The sequence below is a fragment of the Carcharhinus amblyrhynchos genome, chromosome 13 (assembly GCF_965287045.1).
Source record: "Carcharhinus amblyrhynchos chromosome 13, sCarAmb.v2.hapA, whole genome shotgun sequence".
In the NCBI taxonomy this organism is placed as follows: Eukaryota; Metazoa; Chordata; class Chondrichthyes; order Carcharhiniformes; family Carcharhinidae; genus Carcharhinus; species Carcharhinus amblyrhynchos.
The window spans coordinates 51,221,455-51,231,385 of NC_137336.1; positions in this window are offsets into that span (position 1 = coordinate 51,221,455).

Genomic DNA, 9,931 nt, shown 5'->3' on the forward strand with positions numbered 1-9,931 from the left:
CTGTGCTGCATCAAAATAAATTCTATTTAAAGACTCCATGTGGTGTGTTGTCTGGTGCGGAAAAGCTACAGGAGTACTGAGTTTCTCAATTTAAGCCCTCATATGTGGAATAATTGACAAATTAATTCAAGCCTCCATCTAAACAGCAAAGCCCACATTGTTCTCTGTGTGGCCATTGAAGCTGGTTTGGTGGTGAAAGGCATCCAAAATCCCACAGAACTTCAATGCATAACAATTTATCACTGACAAGTTAAGCCATAAAGTGTGAAGTCAGCTGGAGTCATGCAATAATTTTTTAAAAAAAAGATTTTTAGCTTTATTACACAAAGGTGGTTTGACTTCACATCTACTAACTTAGTGATTCTAGCGACTAACTAAATTGATTTCTGTCACCACCAATTTTGATTACTGAACAAACTGTGCACAACTTGTCCAACTCGGCTAGCATGCTGTCTTCTGAATTTATGGAATTTCCCTGGCACTTGGCAAAGCCAGAAACAGAATCATGGCTTTCAGGAAGCTGCCCATTGTAATTTTTTTGTCCTGTTGCTATGAAATCCTTCCTGTAATGTAAATGGGCCAGATCCTCCAGCACTGGGAGTTAATTTCAGACATTTCACTGAAATAGTTCTATTTGTAAATGCATCACTGTTGTCAGTTGGGGTGGCACAATAGTTAGCACTGCTGTCTCACAGCGCCAGGGACCTGGGTTCAATTCCGGACTCAGATCCTTGTGTACGTGAAATTTGCACATTCTCCCTGTGTCTGCGTGGGTTTCCTCTGGGTGTTCTGGTTTCCTCCCACAGTCCGAAGGCGTGCGGTTTAAGTTGATTGGCGATGCTAAATTGACCTCAGTGTTGAGGGAATTAGCAGGGTAAGTATGTGGGGTTACGGGAATAGGGCCTGGGTGGGATTGTGGTCGGTGCCAAATGGCCTCCTTCTGCAGTGTAGCGATTCTATTTGCAGGAAATGTAATATTGCACCAGTTATAAACCAATCCAGACTATGAGGCTTTTTTTTAAACGATCATTCAATGCAGATGTTTTCTTTGTTCTTCTTCAACTGTGCTGTTAGACACTCCTTAACTTGCTTGGAAGCACAGACAAGTGGAGGAAATGAGGTATTGCTTCTCCCATTTACTCTGTATAGAAACGTTGCAGGAATCCCAAATGGCCTTTCAAAACAAAACTTACCTTTTTACTTGCTTCTTTGGTTCATTTCAGGTCCCAGAGTATGACCTTAATTTCCTTCATTTGGCAGGACTTAAGTAATTTGGTGGGGGTGGAGAAGGGTGATGTGGGGGGCTGAGGAAGTTGGTTAGCTGAGTTGGCAAGATGGGGCTCGACCCCCATTCCTGTGTTTCCACCCTGTCTTGTAACAAAATCACAGCATAAGTCATGGCAACACTCAAATAATTCCTTGATGATGAAGAGTATAATTATGATCAGAAGCCCCTTCACAAAAGCAAACATGAAGGCAGAACACTGCCTGTTAGCATTTAGTGTCAAATTAAAGTGAACTTCAAATAGGGATAGACCCTCAAAATCAATTTTAACATTATTAAACAGACCCTAGTATCCAAAAGCTGCACCAATGTTAACAGCTATCAAAACATGGAATTTATGTGGACAAGCATCAGAAACATTTCAAATCAGAAATTAGTTCATAGAATCATACAATGCACAAGAGTGCCATTCAGCCTGCTTAGTCTGCACCAAGCCGGAGAAAACCCACACAAATACAGGGAGAATGTGCAAACTCCACACGCACACACACACACACACACACACACACACACACAGTGACCCAAGCCAGGAATCGAATTCACGTCCCTGACGCTATGAGGCAGCGGTGCTAACCACTGTGCCATCGTGGCACACAGTTACATCCATCTGTGACCATGACAAAGGTAAATTTTCCTTCCTCATTATTCTCGACCTGTCATTTGACACAGCTAAGCACACAATACTCCTCCAATTCCCCTCCACTCACCCTGTGGACCGGGCTTTTAGCGTACAAGTGCCATTTCCCTTATGTCTCCACTTTGAAGTCACCTCTCCTATGCAGCGTTATCAAGCTGGGTGGGACTGCTCTTACCTGGTTCAATTCTGTATGTGATCAATGTGAGAAGCAATGGCTTCCCTTCCTGCTCCTATACCATTACCTCGATTGTTCCTCAAGGATCTATCCTTGGTCCCGCCTCTTTAACAAATCTTCAGACAACTGACTTAATATCACCTTATTTGGTTTGTTATGATTTATAATGATCTTGTTAAGTGCTTTGGGATTATTATTTTTTATTATTACCACATTAAAGGCACTATATAATTATAAATTGTTGCTTATGTGTCAACTAAATGCTCTCATCTGTATTTATTTAAACCACATTTTAATAATTACTGAGATTCACATACGTTTGCAATGAAATTAGAAGCAATACAACTTCTAATCCAGTTTTATTTTTGTTCCACAAGGAGGATCATAGCAAAGTCAGTTTCTCCTGTAGACTTTGCTGACAGCTGCCCTCAAGTGGACAATGATGACACAGCAGTTTGATTTACATAGATCTACCTGCATAGAGTAGGTATGAACCTAGAGTAATAGAACACGGAAACAGGCCCTTTGGCCCAACTCCTCAATGCCAACCAGGTTTCCTAAACTGAACTAGTCTCATTTGCCTGTAATTGGCCCATAGCCTTCTAAACTTTCTTATCCATGTATCTGTTCAAATATCTTAAAAGTTTGAAGTTTTAATGTTTATTCATTAGTGTCACAAGTAGGCTTACATTAAGTTACTGTGGAAAATCCCCAGTGTCTTCTAAATCTTGTAATTGTACCTGACTTCAGCACCTCCTCCGGCAGCTCATTCTATATACGTACCGCCCTCTGTGTGATATGCTGAAATGATGAAAAAGAGGATCAAGTTTTCAAGCAAATCAAACTGATTTAATCTTTCACGCTGAGACCAATTACAGTATTGCAACCTTCAGCTCACTGGCATTTGGCTAATGTGGCACAGACTCTTTTTCCTCATTTGTACATCTTGGGATGTCAGTACACTATAACATGCCATTAGCTTATGAAAAAAAGTGCATTTTGTCTGTTTGAGTTTCGATAGTGTCAAGAATTGAAGGAAATCAAGAGTTAAAAAGTGAAATTGGGATGAAAACAAAATAAAGAAATGGAATAAAGGGGAATTGTTAAGTACAGTTGAATGAAGAGGTGTTTTTGAGGTGCAAATTAGTGTTTGCTTAAGTGATCATGGGAAAGCAACGGCGTAAAGAAGAGGTGACTTCTAAATGGATAGATAAGGGAATTGGCACTTGGATGCTAAAAGCCTGGTCCACAGGGTGGATGACATCAAAGAGAAAAAAATAATATGTCCATGGCAAGATAGCTGGAGAAGAGGGAGGAGAAGCAGCAATTTGACAATGATAGCCACACCCAATTGAGGAAAGCAAGCTGTTGTTGAAAGACCGTTGTTTAAAATCAAAACTCAAACAGAGAAAAAACTCAACGCTGACTATGCTGGAAAATAACCTGTGGGGATGGTAACTATATGCTGAATTTAGCCCAGAGAGTTACATAATATTGGATGCTGTATGGAGAAAAGGGGGCATTTCTCGGCGTTCAGGAAATGAAGGTAGTTGGGAACAAGGGGTCACTCCATGAGATGCTGTGGGTTTATGGCCATTAGTTCAGTTAGGTGCACCATTTTGGTATATTGTAGTCTTTCTTGTGTGTTTTCTTTTAAGTTAATAAATATTCTTTATTAATTGATTACAACAAGACTGGAACATTCCTCCTTGGTTTGCGTATCTTTCTCACTTTATACCAAATTAAAAATGTACGCCACTAAGAACTATTGTTCCAAATTACCCTTCTTGGTTTTGGGATACTCTTACATTGAACATTAACAATAGATATTGAAAATGCTGCGGGGTAACTGTTCTAAAGTTAGACTATTACCAGGAGTGGACAGGTTGTCTTACGAGGAAAGGTTGGAGAAGTTACATTTGTATCCAGTAGAGTTTAGAGAAGTAAGAACTGACTTGGATCAAAACCTTTTTAGAAGATCCTGGGAGGATGTGGAAAGGGTGGCACAGTGACACAGTGGTTAACACTGCTGCCTCTCAGCACCAGGGACCTGGGTTCAATTCTGGCCTCGCGTGACTATCTGTTGGAGTTTGTACATCCTCCCCATGTCTGTATGGGTTTCCTCCAGGTGTCCAGTTTCCTCTCACGCTTCAAAGATGTGCAGGTTAGGTCGGGTTGGCCATATTAAATTGCTCCTCAGTGTCAGTGGAATTAGTAGAGGAAATACATGAGGTTATGCGGATAAGGTGGGATTGTTGTCGATGCAGGCTTGATGGGCAGAATGGCCTCCTTCTGCACTGTATGACTCTATGATTCTAAGGATGCTTCCTCCTGTTGCAGAACCTAGAACTAGGAGCCACTGATAAAACATAAAGACTCGGTCATTTAGGAGGGAGATGAGGAGAAATTATTTTGCTGAAGGTCATGGGTCTCTGGAACTCTCTTCCTCAAAAGATAGTGGAAGCAAGAGTTTTTGAATATTTTTAAGGCAGAGGTGGAAAGATTCTTGATTAATAAGGGGGGGGTGGGTGAAAGGTTATTGGGGTTCGGCAGGAGTGTGGGGTCAAAGTTGTAATCAGATCAGCCATTAACTTATTGAACAGCAGAGCAGGTTCAAGTGGCCTGACTACTCCCGCCCCAAATTCGTATGGATAATTAATTTATAGCAATTGCTTCAAGGTAGTTTAAGGGACAAATGGTGTGGGTGATTTGTACTATGATTCTCTCTGAATGTGTTCATCTTCCCAAGGGCAGCCTACGCTGTGTTATTTCCATCCTGCTTCCCAATTGTTCCTTCCGACAGAGTGGAATCGGAATAAAAAACAAAAGGAAGGAAACTCTTCCATCAAAATCAGTGAAGATGGATTTCAAACTTCGGTTGAATTTTTTTTTGCTCTGTTATTGAATGGAAAGACTGAGCAGGCAATTTGGAAAGGCTTGTTTCAAACAAGTCAATACTTGGCACTGCTTAATTCATAATGTTTTAATCACCAGGATTGCATTGGTCTCTCCATTGTGTTTGGGCAGAATTCATGTTAGTTTGCAACGTATTCTATTTTGAAACCAAGTCCTGTTCATCTTTTCCAAATTTATTGAAACAAAATTAATCTGGATGGTAATAAAAGTGAAGCTGAGAAAGCCAGCAAGTCAATCAGCATCTCTGATGACAGCAGACCAGTTAACTTCTTGGTTCCAGTCCATTTTAAATCTGAAGAAGTAGATAGACATGTTAATGAAGAAGGGGAAAGGAACTAAGTACATTGACATAACAGGAATCCTGAGTGAATGATCCACAAATTCATGAAGTAATGAACAGAAACATCCTTGAAGTTAAGAGTGCTTTACAAGCTAAGGAAGTGGGAGTCCTGGCAAATGAGAAAATGGGTAAGATGAAAACAAGGGGCCTTCCCAATGCCGTTAGTCTCACTCACAGTGGAATTCTCCTATCTGGGACTAGTCTCATGGCGGGGTGCTTCCTGCTGTGGAGGTTAGGGAAACCAAATCATATCTTTCAACTCCAGCCTCATTAATTATACACTTAGGAGTTTAAATGCTGTATTCTGTGGCAGGGCAGGCTTTATTGCAAGTGCCCCACCTTCATATCTAACACTGAGATGATAAAGCATTCATCGAAGTAAAACAATTAGAACAAAAAACTGACTTTATATGGTACTTTTCCACTCCTCAAAGAGTCTCTACGCTCTTCTCGGTACTCACAGATGGTTTTTTTACATGAGCAAACAGCATTATGCTTTGAAAGCATTGATTGATAAGGAAGTTGATGACCAGGACATAAGCAGAACTCCACAGCCTGTAGTTCAATATTGTTGTGCAAACTTTGACACGGACCTGAAATGGTAAATAGGGCCGCAATTTAATATTTCATTCTGATTCAGCTGCTAACACTGTAGAGGAACCTTTACAATAGGGAGGGTGCTGCAACTCTGGGGAGGAATAAAGAAACTCAAACCACTTGCCATTCTGGACCCTCAGATGCCCATTGTACAAATGTAGAATGAGCACCAAGTCTTCCTACTTCTTATTCCTTAGGTTTTCAAATCACAGTGTGCACTTCTGAAATGTTAACACAAAAATGAAAGGGAAGTAAATTTTTGGCAGCTTATTCAAAATGCAATGTGCCATAATAGAAACCTAAATATTAACAGGAGTGGCATGAGTTCCTAAAATCAAAGCATATGGAAAGAAGAGCAGTTATAAATATAGAGAATGGGAATTCCTATTTTGTCACTTCTTGTGGATACATTCACAGTTTGCTATTGTTTTTTAGCCATTTTAGCTGAATTGTACATGAAGAAGATTCAAACCTTGAACTCTCCTACCTTAGAAACAATGAGAAAAGCAACACAAATAATATTAAAGCATTGTGGCCACACGCAGAGTGTTTCAATTTGGTATTTTCTAATCAAATCATAGGATCAGTGACTGGGTGCAGAAAGAAGGAGGCCATTCAGCCCCTTGCAACTGTGCCAGATCTCTTCAAAGGTAACTCAGCTGGTCTCACTCCTCACATTTTCCCTGCAATTTTCTCAGATAATTATCCAATTCCCTTTTGAAAGCCACACATACACAGACCATACATTCCTGATCCTAACCATTCATTTATTTTTCTTATCTTGTCATTGTTTTTTTTGCCAACCACTTTTAATCAGTGTTCTCCAGTTCTTGATCTTTCTGCCTGTGGGAACAGTTTCTCCATTTTTACTCTATCCAGACTTCTCATGATGTTGAACACCTCTATCAAACCTTCTCTCAACCTTCTGAACGGCGGACAACCCATTGTCTCTAATTTATCCTTGTAACTGAAGTCCCACATTGCCGGAACCATTCTCATGAATCTTTTCTGCGCCTTCTCTAGTGTCTTACATACTTTTTAAAGTGTTGTGCCCAAAATTGGACCTGGAACTCCATTGGTTAATGTGCTGGACTCTTAACTGTCCTTTGAAATGGTGAGCAGTCGCCGCAGTTCAAGACCAAAAGCAATTGCCAACAAATCCTGGCCTTGCCAACGATATCCATATTCCATAGAAGAATAAAAAGGTTGAGACTGAACCAGTGTGTTATAAGTGCTCACTATTGCCTCTCTGCCTCTATTGATAAGGCTCACGATCATGCATGCCCTACTAAGCACTTTCTCACCCTGTCCTGACACTGTCAACAATATGTGAATATATCCTCCAGGTTTCTCTGCTACTTCATTCCCTTTAGAATTGTACTCTTTATCGTACACTACTTCTCATGTGTCACTTGCTACTTCTCCACATTAAAATCCGGTACCATGTGTCTGTTCATTCCATCAGCCTGTCCGTGACTTTGAAGTTATCTCTGTCTTCTTTGTGGTTCACAATACTTCCAAGATTTGCATCATCATTCCTACTGGTTGGTGGCCTCTTGAAAACATCTAATAGTGTAATTGAATCTCTCTATTGTTTTTTAGTTTGAACCAAATAGATCCCACTAAAACATCCTCTCTCTCCAGCCCTGTAATATTCTTAATCAGTGCAGTAGCTAAGCAAGAATGTGATGTTGAAAGCACAGAAAATGAGATATTGAAAGCAGACCTGGCTTAAAAATGGGAAGGACTGGGAGGAAATGAAGAGGAGGAGTGGTAGAAACAACTCATGGGAAAGATATAGATCAACAAGAGTGCAAGGAAATTACAGCAGTGTAAATGGAATGTTGTCATTCGTTGCGAGGGGGAACGGCATATCAAAATAAGGAAGTTTTGCAAGAGTTGCACAGCGCATTGGTGAGGCCACATCTAGAGAACTATGTGGCATTTTGGCCTCCTTACTTGAAAAAAGATATAATTACATCCTGGGATGAAGTCGTGATGTTATGAGGAAAGGCTGAGCCTATATTCATTGGAGTTTAAAAGAGCGAGAAGAGCTTTTGTAAAAACATATGACATTGAGGGGAATTGCCAGAGTAAATGCTGAGAGGATGTTACACTTTGTGGAGGGACTATAACTGTGTCGCACAATAGAAAGATTTAGCACATCTTTGTGCTCATGTACCTACAAATAAACCATTGTTGCTTCTGTTTTGCTCTGACTTCATTTAATGCCTTACTATTTCTTACGCTGGTGCTATCTTTCTCCCTTTCTGCACTTTGTTTATCCACTCTAACGTTGCCTCATTGTTCCCATCATCCTACCAAGTTCGTTCAATCCCTCCCTGAGAGCACTACCAAACCATCTGGCAAAGATACTGATCCCGATTCAGTTCAGGTGCAACCCACCCAGTCAGTCCAGGTCCCATCTCCCCCAAACCAGTGCCAGTATCCCAGGACTCCTGCACAACTGCTGTAGTCACACATTCCTTGGCTCTATCCGCCTATTTTTGTGCACATAAGCAAGTGGCACTACAAATAATCCCAAACTATTAACTATGAGGTCCTGCTCGTTGATTTCTTTCCCTGATCCCTGTCAGTAGGAATTAATCTCTCTGCCTACCTGTGTCATTGGTATTTATGTGGATCATGACCTCTGACTGCTCACCAATCACCCCTCAGAGCACTCTACAGCCACAAAGTAACTTTCTTTGCCCTGACATTAGGGAGTCAATAAAGCAACCTGGGTGGTCCATGGCTGCAGAAATGCCTGTCTGTTCCCTTGATTTTCTGTCACTATTGTTTTGCCCACTGTATACATCAGCCAGCCACAGTGCCATGGATGTGACTCTGAATGCACTCCCCAGTGGAACAATCACTTTCACCATTATACAAAACTGAATATTGTTGGAGAGCAAGATGCACTTTGAGGCCTTCTGTACTTCTTGTATTATTCTCCTTGTCTGCTTGATTTGATTTGGTTTGATTTATTATTGTCACATGTATTAGTATACTGTGAAAAGTATTGTTTCTTGTGCGCTATACACACAAACCACACCATTCATAGAGAAAGAAGGAGAGATAGGTCATCGACTCCCTATTGACCTGCATAGGTTTAAGCTGTGGACAATCACATCTAGAAATGTGTTATTCAAAAATTGTCAACTGTCTGGATGCCAGCTGCTTCTTAAACTCTGAAAGCAGAAGCTTGAGCTGCTCCAACTGATGACACTTCCTGCACATGTGTTTGTCATGATGTGGAGTTCCCACAAGGAACAGGATGCGCATTGCATGGGACTGAGATGCCCTGCTACGCCTCTATTTATTGGACTATTAACTGACTTAACAGAAATAAACTTAAGACTTGGGTCTCAATAAAGACTCACCAGCTACTCACCAACCAGTTGCTTCCCTGTTGCTGAGATCAATAAATTTTATAGAGAGTTAATGGCAATGTTTAACTTAACTTGTATTATTTATATACCTCAGATATTAATTCACTGAAATGTCAAAATGATCCTTGGTCGTCCAAATTTAACTATGTCCCCAAGATTTTACTAGTTAATTGAACAGTTATTAAAGGAAGACTTATGTTTTGAAAAATAAACACAAGTAAAGACTGATGAAAAGATGGCTAAAAATGTAAAAGTGATCACTTTCTAGAAGATTCTGCTGCAGATTATACCGGACAGACTGGCCCTAAGAGAACTTGGCACCTGCAGAGCTTCAAGCCCTATTTCAAATAGAGGCACTTGAAATGAAAATATGAAAAATGCAAATGACTGAACATTAATATCCTGGGGTTGTGGAGACAAAAGACTATTTTCCACATCTCAGCGGTCATCTAAAAAATCTATTTCATATTGATTTATATCTCAGAATGTGTAAAATGTTTTGAGATAAAAGAAAAACAGATTCTGATTTTGTTTTGATTTGATTTATTATTGTCACATGAAGTAATATACAGTGTAAAGTATTATTTTT